The 27,489-nt window shown below is 34.5% G+C and overlaps 1 pseudogene; it reads left to right on the top strand.

Moving 5' to 3' along the window:
• The window catches only part of LOC138698914 (NADH-ubiquinone oxidoreductase chain 4-like), a 71,554-nt pseudogene extending 44,306 nt beyond the window's left edge, over window positions 1–27,248 (top strand).
• Window positions 27,249–27,489: the final 241 nt, after the last annotated feature.

The following is a 27,489-nucleotide window of genomic DNA, read 5'->3' as shown; positions in this document are numbered from 1 at the left end:
CACGTCTTCCTTACAGTACAGTTCTCGTACCATCAGGTTGTGAAAAGTTTGTTCCCGTAAAATATGCCATCAAAGAAATGAAATTCGATTATAACGTCAAGCGAAAGGAAAAGTGCAAGACTGGCTACAACGACAGGTAAATGTCTCTTTCCTGCTTAAATTAGGAAGCTTATAGGACTGTAGTGCAAACATTATAGTACTTTAAAAAGGAAAATATATTGAAATGGAACAGGAGGTACAGTGTTGTAAAGGAAATACATATTGAATCATTATAAAGTATATCTTTATTCATTGCCTCATATGTATTATTATGTGTGTACTTAAGGCTCCAAAATGTTATCTCAGCTATCTTAAAACTATTTTTCTTCAGCGTAATGAACTCTATTGTTAACAAAGAAGTAGGCCTACAATTATGTGCAAGTTTTAGATGAAATTTACGTATATATTTTTCATGAATAGAGTGTCTTTTTTCATGTAATTAAATAATTTTTGTGCATTGTTTTTTTCCGTTACTGGCAGTAAATAAACTTTTTATACATTCTGTAGAATTGATTCTGTGTCCCAGCAAATAGAGAACTATCGCGTTAAGGCGGAGTTTTACTACTTTTGTACGCACGGCATTCAGGAGGGTAATTTATTCTACATTATACGTACATGAAGAAGCATTTTGAATGTCTAACATTTGTTACACGTTACCTACATTTTCACATGGGGATATTCTTCGTTGCAGAATCGATCGGTCGTTAAAAAGTACATACCTATTTCGTGTTCCAACATATCTGAAAGAATATTAAATTCCATTTCAAGGTACTGGGATTTCTGTAAGCAACACAGTCACAGCACATTATGTAAAAAAAAGTTGTAAATTTAACAACAATTATTATCAGAATGTGATTTTGATCTTGACGTTTTAATTTACTATAAACTCCACAAGGTACTATGAAGCAAATATTGTCAAGGAAAATATGAAGACAGTTTAACAATTTAATATGACATTGTCAATCTACACGTATTTTTGTAATGCTGAAAAGTGGTCTTTATTTGCAACCGACGAGAAATACTCATTCAGACAGCGGAAATGAAATACTTGACACCACTCGTCAGACAAAAACTACATGAATAGGCCTGTAACATAATAAAGAAATGATCCAGGAACTTAAAAGTTAATAGACTTCAACTTAACATTTTCAGTCACGAATTATGTTTTTGTTTGGAAAAGTCTAATTGTTTGTTGTTGACTCCTTTTAAGTTTTTGTGAATTGCCCAGAGTCGATGCCTGGATTTCCAGATATGAACTGTACACTTGAGAGGATCCGCTCTCAACAACTCATTGTCCATGAAGCGGCATTGAAGTCGCTGTCCTTTGTAGAGGACACAGTGAATGAAAGGGTTAAATTTATAAAAAAAAAAGACTTATTACCACACACGGCAAAATTGATTTGTTCCCTTGGGTTTGCTTTACGAAGGCTGAACCCGGGACGGGTCTGTACATTTTGGACTCTCTTTGGCCCATTGCTCCCTATATATGCAATGATTGTCCAAGTGGCCCGAGTGACATTTGTGACTCAGATGTTGACGAATGGGCCATCCTGGCTCACCCCTGATAGAGCCAGATCCCGTTTCGCGTACACCGAATTTTGACAAAAAAATGAAATTTTGGTTTTTATGGTTTTTCGGTAGTTTAATATGTGTAAAATGATAATATGATTTTATTTATTCCAATTGTCAGCTTTTAGCCCTACCTTCAGCAAAAATATTGCCTAGTAATTATTCATGCAAAAAAAAAATGTTGTCAATGAAAAATGTTTTCTTGCCAACCGCTCAATGAAATTTTAAATTTATTTAGCCGTTTGTATACGTAAAAGTATGTTACATGTACCCTATTTCTTCTACATTTGTATCTTTTATCATTTCTGAGAAAAGTGCATCCAAAATTGAGGAATTTAACATTGCAAGATATGGAAACTTCGACACCATTTTTCTGCACTTTCTTATTTTTGTTACAATAGTACACTTGTCTCAGAAAGTATTGTACCCAGAATGCTGAAATTAATAAACAATATCAATATGATGGCTGTTTACAGAGTATGTTAAAAAAATTAAGTTGATTTCTGTCTTCAACAAAAATGGAAAATAATTTGCAGTAATTCCTTACGCCAAAAAAAAAATTATCAATGTAATTATTTTTTGCCAACCGCTCAGTGGAATTTTAAATTTATTTAACCGGTTGTATACATAAAGGTATGTTACATATGTCCTATTTTTTTCTACATTTGTATCTTTTATAACTTCTGAGAAAAGGGTACCCAAAATTGAGGAATTTAACATTGTAAGATATGGAAGTACAGACTTCCCACCCGTACTGTCCCCAAGATTTCAACATAACCAAGTTTTACTATTGCAGATGATAGATGAAATAAGGGTGGAGGTAGAGAGTGTTGGTGGAATGATAAAAGTAAATGGGACTACCAGGAACAATATCTTCTCTGTAGTCTGCTTTGTCCACAAATTAAATTGTATCATCGTTGTATCAGATTCACTTTTGTAATGAATTAAGAACACTTAAATACACATCCCCGTATGATCGTTTTTTTACTGTTCATAATATTCCTGGATTTCCATGCTGTACCCACGCCTAACTATGATACTTGCCAATTGCAGGAAACTTGCTCCGCATATTATATCTAAGTAGGTAGACATTGGCTTTCTTCTATATCGACGGAGCAGTGTCCCTACTGTCTTCCTCTGAGGAGTTTATCTCTGGAAGGTACAAAGACATTACGTTAGATGATAGTGACAATTACAACCATAGAAAAAATATGCGCCTGTCTAAAATTAAAATGAGTTCGGCATGTTACTAAAACGATTGCTATATCCTCTCCGTCTGAACTACGTTGGGAGATGCATGGCATGCAATATCTGTTTTGAAAATGGTGGTTGCCATTTCAAAAACCATTATCTTTAACGTACTGCACTATTCAAATTGTTAGGTTGCTGTGTAATCTGTATGCTTACTTTGTTCAATACACTATTATTACTTCATTGGTATGTTGTCCATCATGTCCAGCGTTTTTGGCGTGTGTTCTAGAGTATAGTGTCCAGTTTGTGAGCATGTTGCTAATGCAGCTGAGAATGGTACCGCTTCCTATACACGTCACATTAGCCATTTGCCAAACACAGTTGTCAAACTGACTGCGGCAAATGTAAAACACTAAAACATTCCCATTACCTATTTCACACGCCAAAAACGGTGACGCGGACTATAATTCCTGACGTTCATATAGCCTTGTACTGACTCAGGTTTATTTTCCAGACCCTGGGTACCTATTCTATAACTGTTGTATATGAACCACCGCTATATGCTCTGTAAGTTGGGGGCACAACCCATTTATTCATCCTATACACTCCATTCTCACGCCTTGGAAGTGTGATTTCTAACAATAATAATTATTGTTCCTCTTCAGCTGTGACTCAAATTCTATTTTTGTGCTCAGAGTGCACAACTAGTAGGTTATATGCACTATATTTACATGAAGAAACCTTGATAAAGGAGCAGCAATTTACCGTGACCACATAACACAGGAAATAGTAGTATGGTTTCCTCGACCAAGAATATCAATACGTAGGACGCACGGCTATGATTGAAGGAACTCGAACGATCGATACGAACCACAGCTTTCATTATTACAGGGTGCAGTGTGTCAGCTCTACCCGGTCCCGAGAATGACGCCCATAACATTTCGACTTCTCGATCATTTTTTCATTAGCATGCTAAATTTCCCACAAATTACAAGTACAGTTATATTTTATCTTAAATAGTATGTGCCAAATTTATTATTATTATTATTATTATTATTATTATTATTATTATTATTATTATTATTATTATTATTATTATTATTATTATTATTATTATTATTATTATAAGTAGCTACTTGAAGTTTATCTTGTACGCTGTATTTTCTTGCTTTGCTTGTCATATGGGAGATCTTGTCGGCAATTTTTCAACTGCAGTTTCTGAATACATATAGACATATGTATACTGTATACAGAGTGGAAGTAATATACCTATTACAGTGTAGAGTCTACACCTGTGGAGTAACGGTCAGCGCGTCTGGCCGCGAAACCAGGTGGCCCGGGTTCGAATCCTGGTCGGGGCAAGTTACCTGGTTGAGGTTTTTTCCGGGGTTTTCCCTCAACCCAATAGGAGCAAATGCTGGGTAACTTTCGGTGCTGGACCCCGGACTCATTTCACTAGCATTCACCTTCATTTCATTCAGACGCTAAGTAACCTAGATGTTGATACAGGGTCGTAAAATAGCCCAATAAAGTATAAAACAAAAACAGTGTAGACTTTAACACCTACTTCCTTGGATTAAGTAGAACAAGATTTCTAATACCATATTAGTCTAAAATTAATACTTTTCTCAGAACAAAATAATTTTCCTCTAAATGTTAACACTGTTTCACTCGAAAAGTGCTATCCGTATGATTCTGATTTTTACTCTTATCATTAGAGAAACTGATAATGAATGTAGAATAACTTTTTTCGGGTTCTCAGCCAGGTGAGTTGGATAGTTGTTTCCAAGCTTTCGACGGCTGGCTCTGCCATCTTCTTCAGGGAATCAAGTTTCGTGGGACCATGTCTAGATGGTATAATATCATAACATATATCATATCATATATCATATCATATAATATATCATATCACATCACATCATATCACATCACATCACATTACATCACATCACATCACATCATATATCATATCATATCATATCATATCATATCATATCATATCATATCATATTATCGGATGCTTTTCCAATTCACTGGGGACTAAAGCAAGGAGATGCACTATTACCTCTACTTTTTAACTTTACTCTACTAGAGTACGCCATTAGGAAAGTCTAGGATAACACAAAGGGTTTGGAATTCAACGGGTTACATCAGCTCTTTGTTTATGCGGATGACGTGACTATGTTAGGAGAAAATCCACAAACGAATAGGGAAAACAGGGGAATTTTACTTGAAGAAAGTAAAGAGATAGGTTTGAAAGTAAATTCAGAAAAGACAAAGTATATGATTATATAAAAATTGTAAATTTATCCTTTGAAGAGGTGGAGAAATGCAAATATCTTGGAGCAATAGTAACAAACATGAATTACACTAGGGAGGAAATTAAACGCAGAATAAATATGGGAAATGCCTGTTATTATTCTGTTCAGAAGATTTTGTCATCTAGTCTGCTGTCAAAAAATCTGAAAGTTAGAATTTATAAAACAATTATATTACCAGTTCTTCTGTATGATTGTGAAACTTGGACTGTCACTTTGAGAGAGGAACAGAGATTAAGGGTGTTTGAGAATAAGATGCTTAGGAAAATATTGGGGGATAAAAGGGGTGAAGTTACAGGAGAATGGATAAAGTTACACTACGCAGACCTACACGCATTGTATTCTTCACCTGACATAATTAGGAACATTAAATCCAGATGTTTGAGATGGGCAAGGCATGTAGCATGTACGGGCGAATCCAGAAATGCATATAGATTATTTGTTGGGAGGCCAAAGGGAAAAAGACCTTTGGGAAGGCCGAGACGTTGATGGGAGGATAATATTAAAATGGATTTTAGAGAGGTGGTATATGATTGTAGAAACTGGATTAATCTTGCTCAGGATAGGGACCGATGGCGGGCTTATGTGAGAGCGACAATGAACCTGCGGGTTCCTCAAAAACCATAAGTAATTATATTATATTATATTATATTATATTATATTATATTATATTATATTATATTATATTATATTATATTATATTATATTATGCCTGCATGAAAATTGTTTAATATATTTTCGTACTTGTCTGTACATCCGTTGGTATCGTTGTTACGTCACTTTTGTTCCACTTACAACTACCCAAGTAAACTTGAAGACTTATTACGATTATCGATTAATTCAGTTCAAACGTAAGCAGGAAAGGCAGCCAATATCGGGCGTCTCGTGTTTATGTAAGAATATTCTGTTACAAAGAATCAAGTGAGTCTAATTATACTTTATACTCTGGTGTCATCCCTCTCTGTCTGGAAGCAACATGATATGCTAATGAAATAGGTTAATAACTTTGAAGGAGACAGGATTTCGTCAGAATGGAAATCAAAGAGATCGGAGATAATTGAGGAAAGAAAGTAACAGCAGACAAAGAACACGAGAAAACGACTTTCCACTTTCTGTATGATCTCAGAATCTCGAGTAAACACAATCAAAGATCGGACTTCCTCTACTTTGATAGTCGTCCTTTCATTTTACAGTAACTTTGTTAGTATAATTGCACAAAGCTTCCTTACTTTCATACGTCCAAATCCTGGCTTGCGTAAGAATGCTTCTAGCTTCACATGGTGCCTAAGAATGATCAACTTTGCAGTTTCTAAAGGGCTTTCTGAATTAGATAAAGAATTTAATATTATAATACTTCGTGATTTTACTCTAAATTATCCACATTATCTGTTATGTGAGCGTCGTTTTCATGCATCTTTTGTGAAGAACTTTATGCTCCAAGAACTTAAACTTCATGCAATGCACTTTGGGTTTTTCTAAGTGTAGGATAAATACATTTCAAAACATTAGTATACCTGGGTAGTAATCAGGTAGCGCATTTTCTTTCCCAAACAAGTTAGGAAAGTTATCGGTTAGTATATCCTGGAGTTTCAAGATTCAAACCCTAACCTTAAATGCTTATGTCAGGACGCTACGAAAGGTAAAACCTTGTTCGATACATAATAATAATAATAATAATAATAATAATAATAATAATAATAATAATAATAGCCAACGGCGTGGCTCAGTCAGTTAAGGCGCTTTCCTGCCGGTCTGAAGTTGCGTACGGGCGCGGGTTCGATCCCTGCTTGAGCTGATTAACTGGTTAGGTTTTTCCTTAGGTTTTCCCCAACCGTAATGTGAATGCAAGGTAATCTATGGCGAATCATTGGCCTCATCTCGCCAAAAATCATCTCGCTATCACCAATCTCATCGACGCAAAATAACCTAGTAGTTGATACAGCGTCGTTAAATAACCAACTGAAAGTAATAATAATAATAATAATAATAATAATAATAATAATAATAATAATAATAATAATGATAATAATAATAATACTGGAGCATGACAATTGTAAGTGGGATTGCTACTAAATTGAAATGGTCTGTCCAGCTACTTTTTAACCATATAAACGCACTAACACTGCGAAACTAGCGCTCTACAAAATATTAGTGCTACATATGACAGGAAATATAATTAGATCGATGATAATAGTGAACTAGTATATATAATATACAATATAGGACATAATAGTAAACATGATGCACATTATGGGTTCGATTCCCGGTCGGGGCAAGTTACCTGGTTGAGGTTTTTTCCGGGGTTTTCCCTTAACCCAATAAGAGCAAATGCTAGGTAACTTTCGGTGCTGGACCCCGGACTCATTTCGCCGTCATTATCACCTTCATCTCATTCAGACGCTAAATAACTTAAGATGTTGATAAAGCGTCGTAAAATAACCTACTGATACACATTAACTGTATACACTCTACAAATACTATACTGCATATATAGTCAATTCATTTAACAAAATCAGCTCCGTTACGGCAAATAAAAATATATATTCTCAGGTTATGAAATTCATATCTTTTACCATAACTGTCAGTAAAATTTGTTAAGCTAAGAAAATGTTCTTCCTACGTCACGTGACGTTACAGTGACACGATTATAATAACATAAGTAAATATATAAATTGACAATATTTGCATTTTGCACAGTATATACAAAATACAGATCAAAATGAAATACAATATAACGTACATTGATGAATTAAAATAATATTACCACAAATGTCTGAATGAAAATGCAGCTTATTCAGTATTAGAATCAGATCCAAGTGACGTAATAGATGTACCAGAAGAAACTATTCGAGCCGCTGTACGTTTGGGAGCAAAAATGCGCTGCCTGGTAATATTAGCCTATATTGATGTCATAATTACAAACATTCTTTTCTTTATATGAAGAGTGAAGAAAAATTGAGACACATACTCCACTAGCTGCCGAAATCAGGACTACTTTCTCATCTTCGTCGTCGTCATCATCATCATCATCATCATCATCATCATCATCTTTAAGTCTAGGACTAAACTCTTGTGTCTCTTTCGTCTACAGCTGATTTCTCCATATTTTCCTGGCCGTCCAATTTGTAGTGTGTAGCTGAATATTGTAGGGGGATCCGAATTTGTTCCATTCTTAAAATGGATAGCAGTACCAATTTTGTCTATATTTCTCTAAAGTGTCTAATATGTTTGAGACTTGCAATTCTGATCTTACGTAATAATTTCTCTTTTGATCTCTTAATTCATATCACATTACTGTGTTCAGTAATTTCACCTCTGCAGCTTCAATCCTTTTACGTTCGTTCGCAGTTAATATCCAATTTCAAGGAGAATGTATATAATATTTTATAAAATGTCTTAGCAGTGTGTCTCTCCTAATTATTTTTATTAGTGTTTGTTTCATCGTACATACCAACTGTAAGAACTCTGTAGTTTTTAAATCTTGATCCCTGGATCGGTAATATGATATATAGCATCCCAAATAATTAAAATGAGCTGTTTACTATGATATGTTATTATTTATTTCAATCTGCGCTATAAGCGGTTGCATACCTTTAAATTCTATACCTCAGTTTTATTATTAGATAATTTTCAGCTCATATTATCTAAGTATTATCTCATTTTTTTTATTCATTTATTTTATGTCGCTTTAACTTAGAAAGTCATATCGCGACAATACATAAACAATTCTTACATATTACATAGAGTTTACTGTATTGCAATAATAATTTTAGATACACTTGTAAATGTTGATAGCTTTCAGAAATTTAATTAAGTTTGAACTGAATGATATGGGTTGTTTACAACTGTTGATAAGTCTGTTGGTATAGGGAATTGATCTCGATGAAGGTGATATAGTGGGCATTCAGAAATTAAATGGCGTACAGAAATCTTACTGTGGCAATTGGTGCATGTTGGAGGAAGAGTTCTGCCTAGAGCAGCGTTGTCAGACACAGCCTAAACGGAGCGGAGCGCTCCACTATAACTTGTTGCGACCTCCGGTGCTTCCACAGACAAAAGCAAGTTCACGCTCCGACTGGACGTCTCTAGCACCACAACCGGTTTCGGAGCTTACAACTCTGACACTACTGGCCTAGAAGATAAAAATGTGTAATTTTGGTGTGGCCAACTCGCAATCTGGTGATTATAACTTGATCTTGACGTTTGAAATTATGTAGTGGATATTATTATCTCATTTATTTAAAGTAAAAAATACTCTTCGTAAGTTTATTTCTGAACTAACCAATACTGTCTAGCCGTCTGCAAACAGCATTGTAGTTACAGGTATTCTTCCAATAAAAAATGTTCTAAGGTCAGTTTCCCATTCTCTTACAACTTCGTCAAAATATAGGGTAAAGGTTGGTAATATTGTGAAAAAGTTCCTAAAATAGCAACACCCTTGTCCTTACTACAACATGAGCAAACAAAAGCAACCTTTCAGATGGACAGTAACTTATTCCCCTCTGCCAAATATCAATGACCGTGTTTGGAAGCAGGCGATCTCTTAATTTCCTTTGGAATGAGTGTTTTTCAATTTTTCAGCTTGTGAGAAGGGTGGTTGTTACACAAATTTAAGGGCATATGTGCTTGAACGACCACAGTTATTATTATCAGAAAATGCAGGCTCTAAATATCTAAAAATGTTATAAGGAAATGAACTCACAATTGGACAAAAATTACAAGGTACCACAACATGACTTATTAGAACTTAAATATCCGATAAAAGTATAAAAAGGTTACTAATAATATTTTTAAGAAATTCACTTTATACTATAAATTAAATTTCCCAAAATTTGAAAACTTTCACACATATTACTTCATGACTCTACAACCATTAAAGATAGAATTCTGAAATTTTGTACACTAATTTAGCATGAATTTATGCAAAAGGTAGACTACAATAATGCCCATTTCTTTGAAAATAGAAAAACTAGGTTACAAAACATTATGTAAATTTTAATATGTTTTATATAGGACAAATAAAAAAGTAATTGTATTAAAATAAACAACTCTACATGTCTGAGAGTAGTCTACTTTTCAGAAATAAGTGTTTATTACATTCAGGAAAAATATTAACGATGTCAGAGAGACCGTAACAATGTTATGGTTACCAAATGATATAACTGCAGAATTTTTTTTTTGTTTTTTTCATACTCTGATAAAACTGGTTTGAAAAATATTATTAGTTCCGGTAACCTTTTTCTATATTTTTGTCACATATTTAAGTTCTAATAAGTCTTGTTGTAGTACCTTGTAATTTTTGTCCAATTGTGAGTTCATTTTCTAATAAAATTTTAGAAATTTAGAGCCTGCATTTTCCTATGATATTGGTCCTTAACGTACATATACCCTTAAGGTGCTCAAACGTGCAACAAATGTTTTAAAAAGTAATGAAAAGCAAATTTTTAATAAATTTAGCTTTTTTTCGCCGAAGTAATTTATTTCACTCTAAAACGCATATATCGAGGAAATTCGCGAGACAATTTTTGCAATTTTCGCTATTGTTACAGACGTATTCGCAAAGAAAAGCAACTTTCTTTTAAATCAACGAATTCTCGCTTTTATTGCAGATGCGTAAATCTGTGGTCTCTGTATATTATAACACAGTGTACAGACCTAAAAATTTCGCACCGCATTAAAGAAACATGAATGTTTGAACAGCTCAGATTGGCCTTGCGGAGCCATAAGCTTTGCATGTAAGACAAAAGTCAGCTGATTCAATAACCGGGTTAATTTATTCGGTGTAAACAGTGGCACAAGGGCAGAAGCCCACAAGGAGTAAACACGAGGCCGCGCGTGTGTACTGTGCAGTACAAAACAGTGACTGGAGAGTTTCGCAAACCCTAGCTTCACCGCCGTGTTTACATCGCGCTCCGTGAACATGACCTTCATCCAAGGTACGGTTGTTGAACCAGCGACATTCCAAGTTCAAACATCGAATATTCAAGTTAATGATGATAAGTGATGTAGACGTAACGCTCGTGTTCGTATGGGATTTTCCAGTAGACCTCTCATGATGGGAAGGACAAAAAATCGAGAAGACGATTTTAGATAGATGATCTATATATTCACAGCGGTGTATGATAAGTTAGGAGAATATTACTTATAGATGTTGCATTATATCTCTACCAGTGACTGACCGTTGAGTTCCGAATGGCTTATCTTGGTTGTGGGCATCAGAGTACTAAAAAGCAAAACAAAATATATCTGGTTGACTCTTCGAGGATAAAAAAGAAAGGAGGGAGTCTATCCAGGCAGATATTCTAGAAATCGGTGCGACGGATATGACGTCAAACTACACCTTTTAAGCCCCATAATCCACCGCGAATTACCGCCAATTCCCAAATATTAAATTGCTACTATCGGTTTCGGTCGTCCGTAAACGGTTTAGAATGGATGTGGAGGTAACAGGAGTATTAGCAGATTATTATATCAATGTACATTTCACTGTATATTTATTAAAAGTGTTATGGTTGTGACATTGACTGAACACTTCATTTCCACATTCTTTCTTTGATCAAGAATGATGTTGGCACACATTCATAAGTTAAGCATTGGGACATATTACGGACATATTATACAGTTGAGCTGAACAGAATATTAGTTTATTTATAAAAAAAATAACACCTGCTGAATTTGACTACACTTTTTTAATATTCACAACAACACGAAACAATTTGTAATCGTAATAATATGAACAAAACAGCTGATAAACAGACCGGAAAAAGAGATGAACTATGGGTAATTTGACGGCCATACTGGTACACCTTTTTGGTTCCACCGTTTCAAGCTTATTGCCCGGGATTGGGTTGCCTTCATTCCAATGCTCTGGTCACTCCTTGCCTGAGTGTAAGGTGAGAGTTGAGACATAGCTACTTTTTCTCACAGATTAGTATAAACAACTTTTTGATATCTCTCTTCCCCCTCGCCGCAGCTGTGACGTTGCACAGAGACAGAGGTTACAATGAAAGATCGGAACAAATCTACGATCGTCTTTATCTCTGTTATATGGAATTTCCTGTTCTTATAGTATTTATTATGATAATATTGTCGATTATACAGTACTTTAAGAAGTGTTCAACAAAGTTACGTGTTGATCACAGAATCTGAGCCTAGACTAGTGCACAGGTTCTATTCCGCTTTGCGTTGGTATTCAGATGACGATTTTGAGAACATATTATTGCCATTCATTGTAAAATTTGCTCATATACTTTGATAAGTGTTTGTTCTTCACTATATTACAATTTCTAATCTCATAATATAACATGATTTCATAAATTAAATATCAGGCTTTCATTATAACTGTAGTGTGAAAAAGAATTTTACAAATTAAATATCAATACACAGCCAAAAATCAGAAATTATATTTCAAAGTGATTTCATATTAAATTATTGAATTTTATGAGCATTAATATTGTCTTTATTTTTGTTGTGTAACAACATTTTTGCTTTAATAGTGACTTTACTTCTTATCATATACATAATTTCTTCTGTGATAAAATGTTTTCAGCCTTAGTAGTAGTCTTACATATTCTCCTATAAAATGATTTCTTTTCTGGTCCAATCTCTGGCACTGTCGTAACATTCATGGTCGACATTTTGAACGTATCCTGTAATTCATGCAGGCCTCCTTATGATAATTGATTTAAGTGGTCTTATTGAACTTTGACATGACGAAACGTGTGTTTTCCGATAGGGTAATTCAAGAATGTTTTATTTTCCATGTGTTCCTTATCTTAAAACATCCAGATTAATCCTCCGAACGTCCCCTTAAAGTTTGTCGGTATAGTTCGAGAACACACTGTACTGTATGTCAGATGAACGTAGAGAAGAAGAGGGACTACCTCTTTCGAGAGCAGAAGTAACATATAACCTAACCTTTAAACTGAGAACTGTAGGATCTATTCACTGATACGAGGTAGTGGTGTCTCAATTGTCTAATTGGCATTTGAGGTCTTCTTTGTCGCCTTATTCCTCCAGATCGTCAGCATACTGCACTCTCGGGCTAGCGTCTCTTACCCGCAGCTTTCTTACAGCACCAGCGTGCAACCATGACTGCTGGCGGGTATGCTGTCATGCATGCCCTTCTGCATGATGGAGCATAATTCCTTGCACCGCTTGCACTCTACCCATTTCGGCGAGTGTTGACGACCGCTGCTCTAGATTGATAATATTCCATTATATCTAGAAAACTTTCTCGTGGCATCCGTTGGATATCTGCAAACCAATAATTTTTGTATTCCTGAACTTGTGGAAATTGGAATGACTTCTAATTTACTCTACAGTACTTAGAATTTCTTAATTTGACTTATAATCTTACTAACTGCAATATATTGTGCAATTCTTCTCATAAATTCCATTTTAAATTCTCCAGTTCTTGATTTATCCTTGGCCTTTAGTATCCGGATTTCGCTGCTATGCATTAATACTCTGGAAGGAATGGTGAACGAAAGGAAGAAGAATATATATCAGGTGATAGACAATATTGAGATACGTCGATCGTATTTATTTATTTATTTATTTATTTATTTATTTATTTATTTATTTATTTATTTATTTATTTATTTATTTATTCTGGTGGAATTAAGGCTATCAGGCCAGAAATGCAAAACAACTACAAGAAAAATTATACATTATGATGCAATTAATCTACTGTAATAACGAGTGACATAATAATAATAATAATAATAATAATAATAATAATAATAATAATAATACTTTATTTGCCAGAGATCAGTATATAAACTGAAAATGACATCGTCAGTATATATTCATTAAAAAGAAGCATCATCTCACATTCAATAAATTCATTAATATTATGGAAAGATCTTACAATTAACCATTCATGTATAACCCGTTCAAAAATTCCATTTGGCATATTTCTAACTGATACAGGCAACTTATTAAAAAATTTAATTTCATTAATAAAAACATATTCAAACTTGGGTTGAACAATACAATATGGTATATGGACATTTGCATTATTTCTTATATTAATTGTATGTATTTGTGACGGTATTTTATAATCATGTAAATTATTAAGGATATAAATTATACACTGTCATAATTTTAGTTTGAATAAATAAAGGTCTACAAGTCTCTCTATAATTTCTGTTCAGCATTATCCCAAGTGTCCACACCTGTGGAGTAACGGTTAGCGCGTCTGGCCGCGAAACTAGGTGGCCCGGGTTCGAATCCCGTTCGGGGCAAGTTACCTGGTTGAGGTTTTTTCCGGGGTTTTCCCTCAACCTAATACGAGCAAATGCTGGGAAACTTTCGGTGCTGGACCCCGGACTCATTTCACCGGCATTATCACCTTAATTTTATTCAGACGCTAAATAACCTAGATGTTGATACAGCGTCGTAAAATAACTCAATAAAATAAAATTATCCTAAGTGCCTTCTTTTGATGTAATAACATTTTTGTAACGTCTGGGACATAAATATGACATAAAAAGAACAACTGAACATACAAGTAGAAATTGAAAATAATAAAAAATTAGTCTAACATATTAAATGATGCAAAAGAAAAAAGTAAAAACATATACAACAAATACATACAGACACAAAGTAACGGCGACACTCAGCGTCACTGTCATTAAACAAGGGACAATAAGCTGTTCTAGTATCCTGGCACAAAGAGAAGAGAAAGGATTAACGTAACAAAAGGAAATTATTGCCAAAATACTAAAGATAAAAACTTCGGCATAAATTTAACAATCTCTCAGAAACGGATTTCGTGACATAAAACATACTTTTCTAGCTTACTTTTAAACTGTGACAGTGTCCGGCAATCCCTGACATCACTAGGTAACGAATTTCAGAGGCGAGGCGGGGACTAAGAGGAAGGCGGAAAATGGGGAAGATTGGAGAATGCTAGGTTTGCAGTGAAAGACCTGCCCTTGATTAGAAAACTATGAATAAACATTAATATTTTAAGGGGCAAAGCGTTATAAATATTTATTGGTATATTTTGTGAAGATTTTGTGTATATTATTGTTAGCTTACGTAATATTAAATAAATATCTAGGATAACATTGATAGGCTATATATGCACTGATAGCATCATGATCTATGTCTATTTTCACATGGAAGAGAGCTACAGGATGATCCCATTAATCCTATAATTAACACAACGTTTACAACTAAGAAGATTAGTATAATCTTCTTTCCCGATGCGAATCTCCAGTTGCATATGAAATGAGTTTTAATTAACCCAACTCGATTGTGAATCTCACTTACCATAACGAGGGATTCAATTACATTAAGCTACAAATTCACATTCTGTTAATGGATTACGTTCTTCGATACTAGGACTCTTGATGTGACGGGTGGTGGAGTAAAAACACACAACGCTCTTCCTTGTGAACTTTGATATTGACCAAATACTCGGGCAAACATAACCTTGTTCCACTGCAAGACAGTGAGTTCCCTAGTAACAACGAGGAAGCTAACGACAACCTGTGTGTTAAGTAAACGAAGCTACGAAGGAGGTCAAAAATAGAATTATTATTATTATTATTATTATTATTATTATTATTATTATTATTATTATTATTATTATAAGAAGGGGAATAGAAAAGAACCAAAAAATTATAGAGGATTAAGTATGAACAGTACCATTAGCAGGTTATTTTAAAAAATAATTAAAACCAAATTGGAAGATGAATTTAAAGATAAAATTGGAGAAGATCAAAGTGGCTTTAGAGCTGGAAGATCCTGCATAGATAATCTTTTCGTTTTGAAACAGATAATTGCGAAACGCATTGTAGATGGAGAAGAAATACATTTGGCATTAATAGACCTTGAAAAAGCCTACGATACAGTACCAAGAAATAAACTTTGGGTAGTTTTGAAGAAGAACAATAGGAATAAAAAATTAATTGCCGTCATAAGAGAAATGTATAACGATAATAGATCTTATATTAAAATTGGAAAAATCATTTCACAACAAATAGAAATCTCCAAAGGGTTGAGACAAGGCTGCAGCTTATCACCAATACTGTTCAATATATACATCGAACAGGTATTGAAACAATGGAAACAAAGCTGTCAAGGAATGGGAATAAAAATAGAAGATGAATTGCTATTTAATTTACAATTTGCAGAAGATCAAGTAGTGATTGCCCAAGATCTTTTTCATTTAGAATTTATGGTCAAAAGATTAAACAAATTTTATGAATCCTGGGGTCTTTCTATAAATTATAAGAAGACAGAATATTTGGCCATTAATACTAAAAGTAGTGATAATATTGTTATAGATTATGAAATTGAAATTAAACAAGTTAACCAGGCAAAATACCTAGGTACAATTATAACTAAAACAGAAGGTATTGGCGAAGAGGAAATAAAAACCGAATTGAACAAAGTAAAAAAATTATAACATGTTTAAATTCTATATGGCGGGATAAACATCTTTGGAAGGATACCAAAAAATATATTGGCAAAATTTTAGTTAAAACTGTATTAAACTACGGAAGTGAAATATGGGTAACGAATGCATATTATAGAAAAAAGAATTTTGGCCGTAGAAATGGATTATTTGAGACGAAGTGCTAGAGTCTCCCGCTTGGACCACATCAAAAATGAAAAAATTAGGCATAGAATGGATGCTGAAGAGACAGTGTTAAATAGAATAGAAAATAAGAGTTTGAAATGGTTTGATCATCTGATGAGAATGGGTGAAGACAGATGGCCTAAACAAATTTACCAGTGGAAACCTCCAGGAAGAAGAGGAAGAGGTAGACCAAAAAGAACTTGGGACAACGAAGTAATGGAGGTCATGCACAAGAGGGGGTTGAGGACTGAAGACGCTCAAGATAGAAGGCTTTGGAGGATTGGCACAGGAAGACGGCAGTAGCTGTAGAATCCTGTATATATATATATTATTATTATTATTATTATTATTATTATTATTACTATTATTATTATAACTATGCAATTAGAATGTTACGTCTCATAAAATCAGTGGTTTATTCTTCCTATACGTATACGCCTATTTCATTTTTAATACTTTACTGTACGTACATTAGTGAAATTGAAACTTCAATATGTAGGCCAATCTGTAGTTTAGAATTTTGTTACTATTATTTATTTATTTTATTTTATTTTAGTAGGTTATTTTACGACGCTTTATCAACATCTTAGGTTATTTAGCGTCTAAATGAGATGAAGATGATAATGCCGGTGAAATAAGCCCGGGGTCCAGCACCGATAGTTACCCAGCATTTGCTCATAATGGGTTGAGGAAAAACTCCGGAAAAAACCTCAACCAGGTAACTTGCCCCGACCGGAAATCGAACCCGGGCCACCTGCTTTCGCGGCCAGACGCGCTAACCGTTACTCCACAGGTGTGGACAGAATTTTGTTACAAGTGACTGATAAATTAGATAGCAACCAACCCAGATTCATGCTGTTTTATTTTGTATAAATATTTATCCAATTACTCCAACAACAATTATGAGAAAAATAGTGAATACTTGAAATGTTGCAGTTTATACTTATTTATACGAGTTTTTATACATACAAGTCCTAAGAGTATAAACGTTGTTAGTTTACGTGTTCATAAAAGCCATGGGAACTCACAATATTTATTATAACAACAATTTTGATCTCCCTTCCAGTTTATCCATAGCCTATACATTAAAACTGACAACTCATACAGGGTAAAGGTTGGTAATACCGTGATACGAGTGATATTGTGATGGTTCTTTTTGCGAATTTATTACAATTTTATTGAGCGAGAGAAAGATCAGTTTTTTGCATCAGCGTATTAAGGGAATGTTCGTGGCCAAGTTTTGCACAAAACCGGTCCTTCTCTCTCTCAGTAAAATTGTAATAAACTCTCAAAAAGAACTATCACAATATTACTCGTATCACAGTATTACCAACCTTTACCCTAATAATAATTATGGTCCCTTTACATAATAAATTTAGAATTTTCGTAATTGTAAATTATTTAGGATTAATAAATTAATTAATCTTTTACTGCAAACCCAGCTTTCTCCAGTCTTTCATATTTTTCCACCTTCCTCATACTCTCAGCATACGATCCACGTATCTTAATGTCGTCTATCATCTGATATCTTCTCCTGCCCCGAACTTTTCTTTCGTTCACCACTCCTCCTACGATCCATGTATCTTAATGTCATCTATCATCTGATATCTTCTTCTGCCCCGAACTTTTCTTTCGTTCGCCACTCCTTCTACGATCCATATATCTTAATGTCATCTATCATCTGATATCTTCTTCTGCCCCGAACTTTTCTTTCGTTCACCACTCCTCCTACGATCCATGTATCTTAATGTCATCTATCATCTGATATCTTCTTCTGCCCCGAACTTTTCTTTCGTTCGCCACTCCTTCTACGATCCATGTATCTTAATGTCATCTATCATCTGATATCTTCTTCTGCCCCGAACTTTTCTTTCGTTCGCCACTCCTTCTACGATCCATGTATCTTAATGTCATCTATCATCTGATATCTTCTCCTGCCCCGAACTTTTCTTTCGTTCACCATTCCTTCTATGATCCATGTATCTTAATGTCATCTATCATCTGATATCTTCTCCTGCCCCGAACTTTTCTTTCGTTCACCACTCCTACTAGTGCATCTTTCAATAGCCAGTTTCTTCTTAGCCAGTGTCCCAGCAATTTTTTTCTCTTCCTGATTATTCTTACCTCACCCACTCTTTTCAGCATAGCCTCATTTCTTATTCTATCTATTGTGCACGCTCCATTCTTCTCCGTATCCACATTTCAAATCCTTCTAGTCATGTCTCTTCATTTCGTCGTAATTTCCGTGTTTGTATCCCATACAGTGCCACACTTCACACAAAGCACTTCACTAGTCTCTTTCTTAGTTCTTTTCCAGAGGTCCACAGAAGATGCTCCTATTTCTATTAAAAGCTTCCTTTGCCATTGCTATCCTCCTTTTGAGTTCCTGGCAGTAGTTCATGTTACTACTTATAGCACACCTGAAGTATTTTAAACTGTCCACTTGTTCTACTGCCTCAATCCAATTCACACGCTTTTAGCTTAATATTATGTGAAAAACGAGAATGAATTAAAGGAATTGAACAACTTGATTACATTTTAACAACGTTTAGAGAAAAATTCTGCATTAATAAAACCCGCTGCCTCCACATGATTAAAACATGCGTGAACTAGTGGTTTATTTTAACTTTAAACATTGTAACGGAAAGCAAAATTCTAAAGGACGATATACGTAACATACATTTATTTAAATAGTTGCTAAAAGGCTCCTATTCCTAAAATAGGCTGTTATCGATAAAATAGAAACTTGTAGACGCTACAAAACTCTGTGAGACGCTTTTAAATGACTAACATGGTTATGTAGAAAAGAATAAAATAGACAAAAAGGATAACTTTCGAGGTCTATTCATAACACTCCGAAATCTAACAAAGAATGGTTAGATATCTGAAGAATGTATCTAATGAAACACGCTTGTTAATTTCTAACCGTTATATTTAAGACCATTTAGTTGACCTTGCATTTGGAAAGCGAGCACCAGCCACTGCGGTCAGAATGGGGTTAGCTTGTTTATAGCTAGTTGCAGTACTAACTTTTAGTATGCTAAAAATTCCGGTTTCTAAAAGCAGTCATAAGTCATAAAAACCTTGTTCTGCTGTTTCTTACAATAAACTTGCATAGTGCATATATTTTATCTTTCCACGCTCGCAGATATAGTAAGAAGCGGCAGTACACACAGCAGTTGCACACATCCGAGCGTGGAAAGATAAAATGTATGCACTGTATTTAAATGTAAATTGTAAGTCTAAAAGTAATTCGATTTTTCAAGCGATGTTGATGAAATATCTTGTACAAATTACCATTCTAGTACGCTTAGCATTATTAATTCCTATTACGTATTGATTCTTCACAAAACAGCGAGAATCGGACATGAAGTTCAGTTGAAAGTTTACGTATCGCAGCCCTGGTTTTGAGGGCGCTAGATCGGTGTAAGTCAACGACGTAGCTCAGGTGGTAGCAAGTGATACTTGTGGCCCAAGCTGCGCTCGAACGTCGAGTGATTAGTTGATTGAGTTTCTTTCGAAATTTTTCCAAGTATATGGCGAGCGTCAGGTAATTCCATGGCGAATATTAGGCCTCATCTCGTGAAAGACCATCTCAGCGTCACCAAATCCACATAACCTAAAAGTTGATTAAGCGTTGTTAAATAACCGATTTTTAAAGGACACCCTAACTGAGTTTTGAAACTTCTAAAGCTTTTGATCAATTTGTTTCAAATTCGGTGGGTTTGTTGTGTCTGTACATTCAAATAAAACTACCAAATTTCGTCCAATTTCATGCATTAGTTCCTTAGATAAAAATCTTCATTTATTTTAATGATATTAAGTTATGCATAAACTCAAAACATCCCTGACGGCTGCAGAAATCTTACAACGATTTACATTTTTATGTGAAAGACTTGCATCTCACGTTTAAAAAAATTGTGCATGTATTTTTATGCTCGACCACGCCGAAATGTAGTAATTATACACCTGGTAGCAGCCCTTTTATAGACCTCATTAAAGTACACCTATTCATTAAAGTTCAGGTGTTCCACCAATCAGAAAACACCATTGTAGCAATATGAAAGCGCAAGTATCGATTATTCTCGGATATGCAATTGAAAGACAAAAGTCGTACGAAACTTGCCTATAATGGTAATTAAGACGCTCGTATGAAAATTATGAAACTTTCTTGCACTCGTTTCATAAACATACTCGCGTCTTAATTACTACCATTATAGGCTCGTTGCATAATGTACTATTATGAGGTAAAAATTTTCATATTAATCATAATTTTTGCTTGATAATTTTCTTTAATTTTTTTAAGTTAAAAATTCATAACATGACAAGTTTTCAGTGAACACTTCATTCCATGCACAATTTTGAGTATTGAAATATGCTGAGTATTCTTGTAGAGTTTCGGAGCAAATGGAAGCCGCTAGGAACCTTTTAATTAACCAAAAACGTAGTTTTGAGCATTTTAAAAATGGCCACTAGACCTTTAAAAATGGCGGGCGGGGTGGCTAAATATAGGTCAAAATGTTAAACAAATGTATAAGTAACTATAATATTCAAGATTGGAATGTCATTGGACTTATGTTTGTTGCGCGAGGAACAATTCCCAAATTTACATTGGAGATCCTCAGAAAATTAAAGGTTCCTGAAAAGACTCTTCAGACAATTGCATCAACCATTTTAAAATCTTCACTGAACATCATCAATCACCATCTCTATTCATCTTTATAATATTCAATGTATATTATTTATTTTCAATAAATTTTTATCGTTTTGATAGCTACCACATCTTGTCACAGAATATTATTTATTTTTAATTTCATTATGTATTTTTTAACATTAATTTACATTTTCTTTTTTGTTCATTTGAATTGATTAGGATGCCGATATTTAAAATCCAAGATTTGGACGGCTATCATTTCTATATATATTGACCAAAAGCTCATTCTCAGTTCTAGTGTCTCTTAAGAATATTCGTGGCATTGGTAGACCAAGTGTGGCTTAAGAAAATACATGTTGACAGTACCAGATTGGATTTGTAACAGATGTATGGCAACATCGAATAGTCTCTGTGAAACAAACTTCTTGACTCTGTTTATACAGATCAGTGCCCGAAGTGTTGTAGGAATACTGAAGTTCGAATCAATCAATACAACTCTCTGGATTTGCCACGATAATGTAAACAAAACACTTTAAAATGGATAGACAGGTCAAGATCTGGAACTTCCACTCATTCACCTCAAGAGGAATTGTCAGAGATCTAAAATGTCGCCGTTCGGTTAACATTGACCACATTATCATAAATGAAAAAATTATGAAATAGTTCTAGATGGGGTTTTCTTCTGTTCCTACTGCTGCTGGAGGTGATGGCTTCAAAGAACGGGATAATCTCTTACTCGTGTTTCTTATCACCTCAAAACGGCGATGGGAAATCCATGTAATTCTGTCTGGAATAGTCTTTGCCTTTCTAAATATTTGATAAAAGCGGAGCTATTGATTATATCGTGAAAGGTCTTCGGGGTAAATATTTCCTAAAATACCACATATCGTGACGAGACTCCCCCCATCAGAAATGTAAAAGCCATTTAGAAAGTGGAATCCTACCCCTAAGCACGCACAAATCAGGAATGGGGAGATCTTCATATATGTTCACTTTCAAGTTGCATTTCGTAAATTAAAGCTTCTTAGCTATTCATATACTGAGAAGGCCATTACATGTACTCTATATGTTGAGACGATCGATTATCACTTTTTCCCTCTTCATACACAAATTTCTCCTGCTTGTTGGTTATTAATTTTCCTTTATGAAATATTTCTGTCTCCTAGTTTGTTTTCCCTTTCTTTCTTTCTTTCTTTCTTTCTTTCTTTCTTTCTTTCTATCTATCTATCTATCTATCTATCTATCTATCTATCTATCTATCTATCTATCTATCTATCTATCTATCTATCTATCTATCTATCTATCTATCTATCTATCTATCTATCTATCTATCTATCTATCTATCTATCTATCTATCTATCTATCTATCTATCCCTGCCTATCTATCTATCTATCTGTCTGTCTGTCTGTCTGTCTGTCTGCCTGCCTGCCTGCCTGCCTGCCTGCCTGCCTGCCTGCCTGCCTGCCTGCCTGCCTGCCTGCCTGCCTATCTATCTATCTATCTATCTATCTATCTATCTATCTATCTATCTATCTATCTATCTATCTATCTATCTATCTATCTATCTATCTATCTATCTATCTATCTATCTATCTATCTATCTATCTATCTATCTATCCCTGCCTATCTATCTATCTGTCTGCCTGCCTGCCTGCCTATCTATCTATCTATCTATCTATCTATCTATCTATCTATCTATCTATCTATCTATCTATCTATCTATCTATCTATCTATCTATCTATCTGTCTGTCTGTCTGTCTGTCTGTCTGTCTGTCTGTCTGTCTGTCTGTCTGTCTGTCTGTCTGTCTGTCTGTCTGCCTGCCTGCCTGCCTGCCTGCCTGCCTGCCTGCCTGCCTGCCTGCCTGCCTGCCTGCCTGCCTGCCTGCCTATCTATCTATCTATCTATCTATCTATCTATCTATCTATCTATCTATCTATCTATCTATCTATCTATCTATCTATCTATCTATCTATCTATCTATCTATCTATCTATCTCTTAGTTTAACCTCTCCTTATTAGATTAATTTTGCGACCCCCGCCACACGGGCCTTATAGGACCGCGACCTGTCGGGAGAGGAATTAGTCTATTGGATCACATACGTACTTTTTGACCACACAAAGACATGGAGGGCCTCCCCGGATGAGGGATCAGCTCAATACCAAGACCACCTCCAACACAACACAAACATTTTTTAAGACATGCCATTCACTTACACATGTGAAAGAATTAAGGGAAGGATCGCCGTCCATGGCCGGACTTTCAAGAGGCCTTGAAATACTGAGGAAAGCATGAAAAACCTTAGTTAGGATTGTTGGCTCCTGGGATCGAACCCCGGACCTTCTGAATGCAAAGCTAGCCCTCTATCACTCCGCTAGCCCGCTCCGTAGTTTGTTTTCTCAACGATATATTTTTTCTTAGTAGGTTATTTTACGACGCTGTATCAACATCTTAGGTTATTTAGCGTCTGAATGAGATGAAGGTGATAATGCCGGTGAAATGAATCCGGGGTCCAGCACCGATAGTTACCCAGCATTTGATCATATTGGGTTGAGGGAAAACCCCCGAAAAAAATTCAACCAGGTAACTTGTCCCGACCGGGATTCGAATCCGGGGTCGCCCTTAGTAGCGCTGGCCTTCTATGCTATGCTAGAGGTTGCGGGCTCGATCCCGGCCGAGGTTGATGGCATTTAAGTGTGTTTAAATGCGACAAGCTCATGTCAGTAGATTTACTGGCATGTAAAAGAACTCCTGCGGGACAAAATTCCGGCACACCGGCGACGCTGATATACCCTCTGCAGTTGCGAGCGGTACTAAATAAACCGTAATTTCTTTCAAATCCGTGTCACCTGTTTTCGCGGCCAGTCGCGCTAACCGTTACTCCACAAGTGCGGACTCAACGGTGTAAAATTGACTATATTTATTCATTAATTTATAATTTTTATGACTAGAATTGATATATATTACATATTTGCATGTGTATAATTTATTTAAATGTTTTTTTTTGATTTTGGGTTGGGGATACCAGCCTGAACGACTTCAGGCTGGTATTTATTTGTTGTTTTATACTTTATTAGCATCTCTACCTTTATTGGTTGGTATATTTGATATTTATAATTTCTTAGGTCTATTATATATTCCTTTATTGATTAATAATCTTTATATTAATAATTTGTTTTATTTATGTATAATTATAGCGTTTTTGGTTAGGATACCTATATTTTTAGTTCATTTGTGATTACCAGGGAACGGATTTATATGGACTAAAAATATATGAAATATGTAAATATATATGTAGTTATTTTTACCAAAATATGGAATTAAATATGGATTTTTACCAAAATATGGAATTAAATATGGACTTAAAATTATAAAAAAATGACTATGTACGTTAAATATTGGTACATTTTAATCAAACTAAACAAAAAATATAATGGACGTACCTTATCTTCCAATGTAGTTTCAACAAAACACAATTTTTATTGTCTGTTACCATAACAATAGGTTACAAACATTTCTTTCAAGTGCTGAAAAGTGAATCTTCTTCTATTGTCTCTGAGGATAGATTTATACTGACTAAAAGAGCGTTCGACGTCACAAGAAGTAACTGGTACATAATTCAATTTCACAATGTCTGCTGGGGATAAGTCCAAGTTAATCTTCACTGTTGATTCATCACTCATCACAGCAACAACCTTTTGTAGTTCTTCATATCCAGGGTTTTTTGAAAGTACAGTGTCCACCTTAGCTCTTACTGCATCTGCAACTTTACCTCTACCACGATTCAGTTGTTCCACAGTACTATTTATAATTTCAAAACTTTCAGATAGTGAAAGGTGCCTATTTTGGAGACTTTTGAGCGTTTTTATGATGCATGAAAATGTATGCTGAATGTGAGCTAAGTCATTCTTCACACTTATGTCACAGGTAACTGTTTTCGCAGTATCAATTGAGACTGCATCTTCAGAGTCCAATGCAAGGAGAACATTGTTAATAGAGTCTATATGTTCGGCATAATATTCAACTGCTTCTAGCCATGTACCCCATCTAGTTAAAATTGGCTTTGGTGGCAATGGAATTTCAGGGTACATTTCTTTCAACACGTTAACTCTACTGGGAGCTTTGAGAAATACTTTTTTCACTGATGAAATCAACAAATCTACTTTAGGGAAATTGTCTCTGACCACTTCTGCCACACGATGAAATGCATGCGCCACACAAGTAAAATGAGTCAATTTAGGATATACAACAGATAATGCTTGTCCAGCTTTGACCATATAAGGGGCAGCATCGCTAATAAAGAATAACACATTATCGTACATAATACCCTTTGGCCACAGGATACCCATAGCTTCGTTGAACAGTTTAACTATAGTTTTGTTATTGCACTTTTCTAGAACATCACAATGTAAAAGAATTCGTTCAGAATATTGTTCACTTAACAAACCGATAACTACATTACCAACAAGTCTACCTTCTTTGTCGGGAGTCTCATCAATGGAAACCCAAATTGAACTATCTTTAATTTCATCTCTTATCTTCTGTATTGTCTCATCGTAGATGGATGGAGCATACGTCTTCCTAAGTGTTGACTCATCCGGGATTGTATGTTGAGTATATTTTTCAAGGAATTCCCTGAAGACCTTATTCTTTAGTTTGTAGAGAGGAATATCAGCAGAGATGAGAGAACGGCACAGGTCGATGTTAAACTCAGATCTTACATTCGATGTTGTTGGTTGTGTTAAAAACAATTGTCTCTGCTTGGAATTTAGTTGTTTGTTGGCCTGATGTTTACTAGTTGTAATGTGTTGTTGCACCAGGAACTTTTGTGTAGATGATACTGCACACTGACACAAATTACAAAATAATATTTTATTGTCAGTTGATAAACCATCTTCTTTAAATTCTGAAATGTAACTTGTTAGTTTTGATTTTAAATTGACTGAATGACGTACTTTTGGCATATTTACCGTCTTTATAGTATGATTTACAAAACTGAACCTATGTGTACTCTGACTGGCATTTAACTGTTGAGCTGCACAACTGAAGTCTGTTAAAAATTTTAAATTAAATTAATACAGTTTTGTAACTTACTTTCCCATTGTTGATAGGACTGCTAATTTTCAAATAACTCTGATGTTAAAGGGATTACTGAACATGTGTTTAAACCTCTATTGTTGAAATGTATTTTTAAAAGTTAATGGAATTTTGTTTTGTTTTATTGTTAAACCTAATATAATATGGACTGTTTTATATGAAATATGGAAAATATATGGAAATTAACGAAAATATGTACTAAACTCTAAAATATGGAAAAATATGGAAAATAAAAGTAGGATTTTTCAACCCTACACATTGTGAAACATAAAGATAATGCAAAATATAAATTATATTAGCTTTATAAGTAAATATGTATTTACATATAAATCCTTTCCCTGGTGATTACCTAAGGCTCATGTAGAAGCTCCGGTTTCGGGTTCAATACTTTTGGCTGGTGTATTACTAAAGTTAGGAGGATATGGATTATTGCGTGTATTTGTAATTTTAGTTAATTTTTCTGTACTTAATTATATTTGAATTTCTATTAGATTGGTTGGTGGTGTAATTGTTAGATTAATTTGTATGCGTCAAACAGACTTAAAGTCATTAATTGCTTACTCTTCTGTAGCTCATAAAGGAATTGTTATTGGGGGGTTAATAACTTTAAATTATTGGGGATTTTGTGGATCATACATTTTAATAATTGCTCATGGTTTATGTTCTTCTGGTTTATTTTGCTTGGCTAATATTTCTTATGAGCGTTTAGGTAGACGGAGATTATTAATCAATAATGGAATATATAATATACCTACTATTCATTTATCCAGCTACTTGTTTTAAATTTTATTTTTCTCACCATTACGTCCATTTAGTGCACATCTAGCAGTTATTCTTACATACTTATTGTCGAGTAATAATGTGAACAATGACATTTAACACCAGTAAAACTCAGTGATTTGTACCGTAATAGCCTATATTAATTGAATTATTATTATTATTATTATTATTATTATTATTATTATTATTATTATGTTATATTATTATTAGATTATATTATTATTATTATTATTATTATTATTAT

This window comes from Periplaneta americana, chromosome 4 (genome assembly GCF_040183065.1).
Source record: "Periplaneta americana isolate PAMFEO1 chromosome 4, P.americana_PAMFEO1_priV1, whole genome shotgun sequence".
In the NCBI taxonomy this organism is placed as follows: domain Eukaryota; kingdom Metazoa; phylum Arthropoda; class Insecta; order Blattodea; family Blattidae; genus Periplaneta; species Periplaneta americana.
Note: the sequence above shows the minus strand (reverse complement) of the source record. Positions and strands in the feature narration are given on the sequence as shown.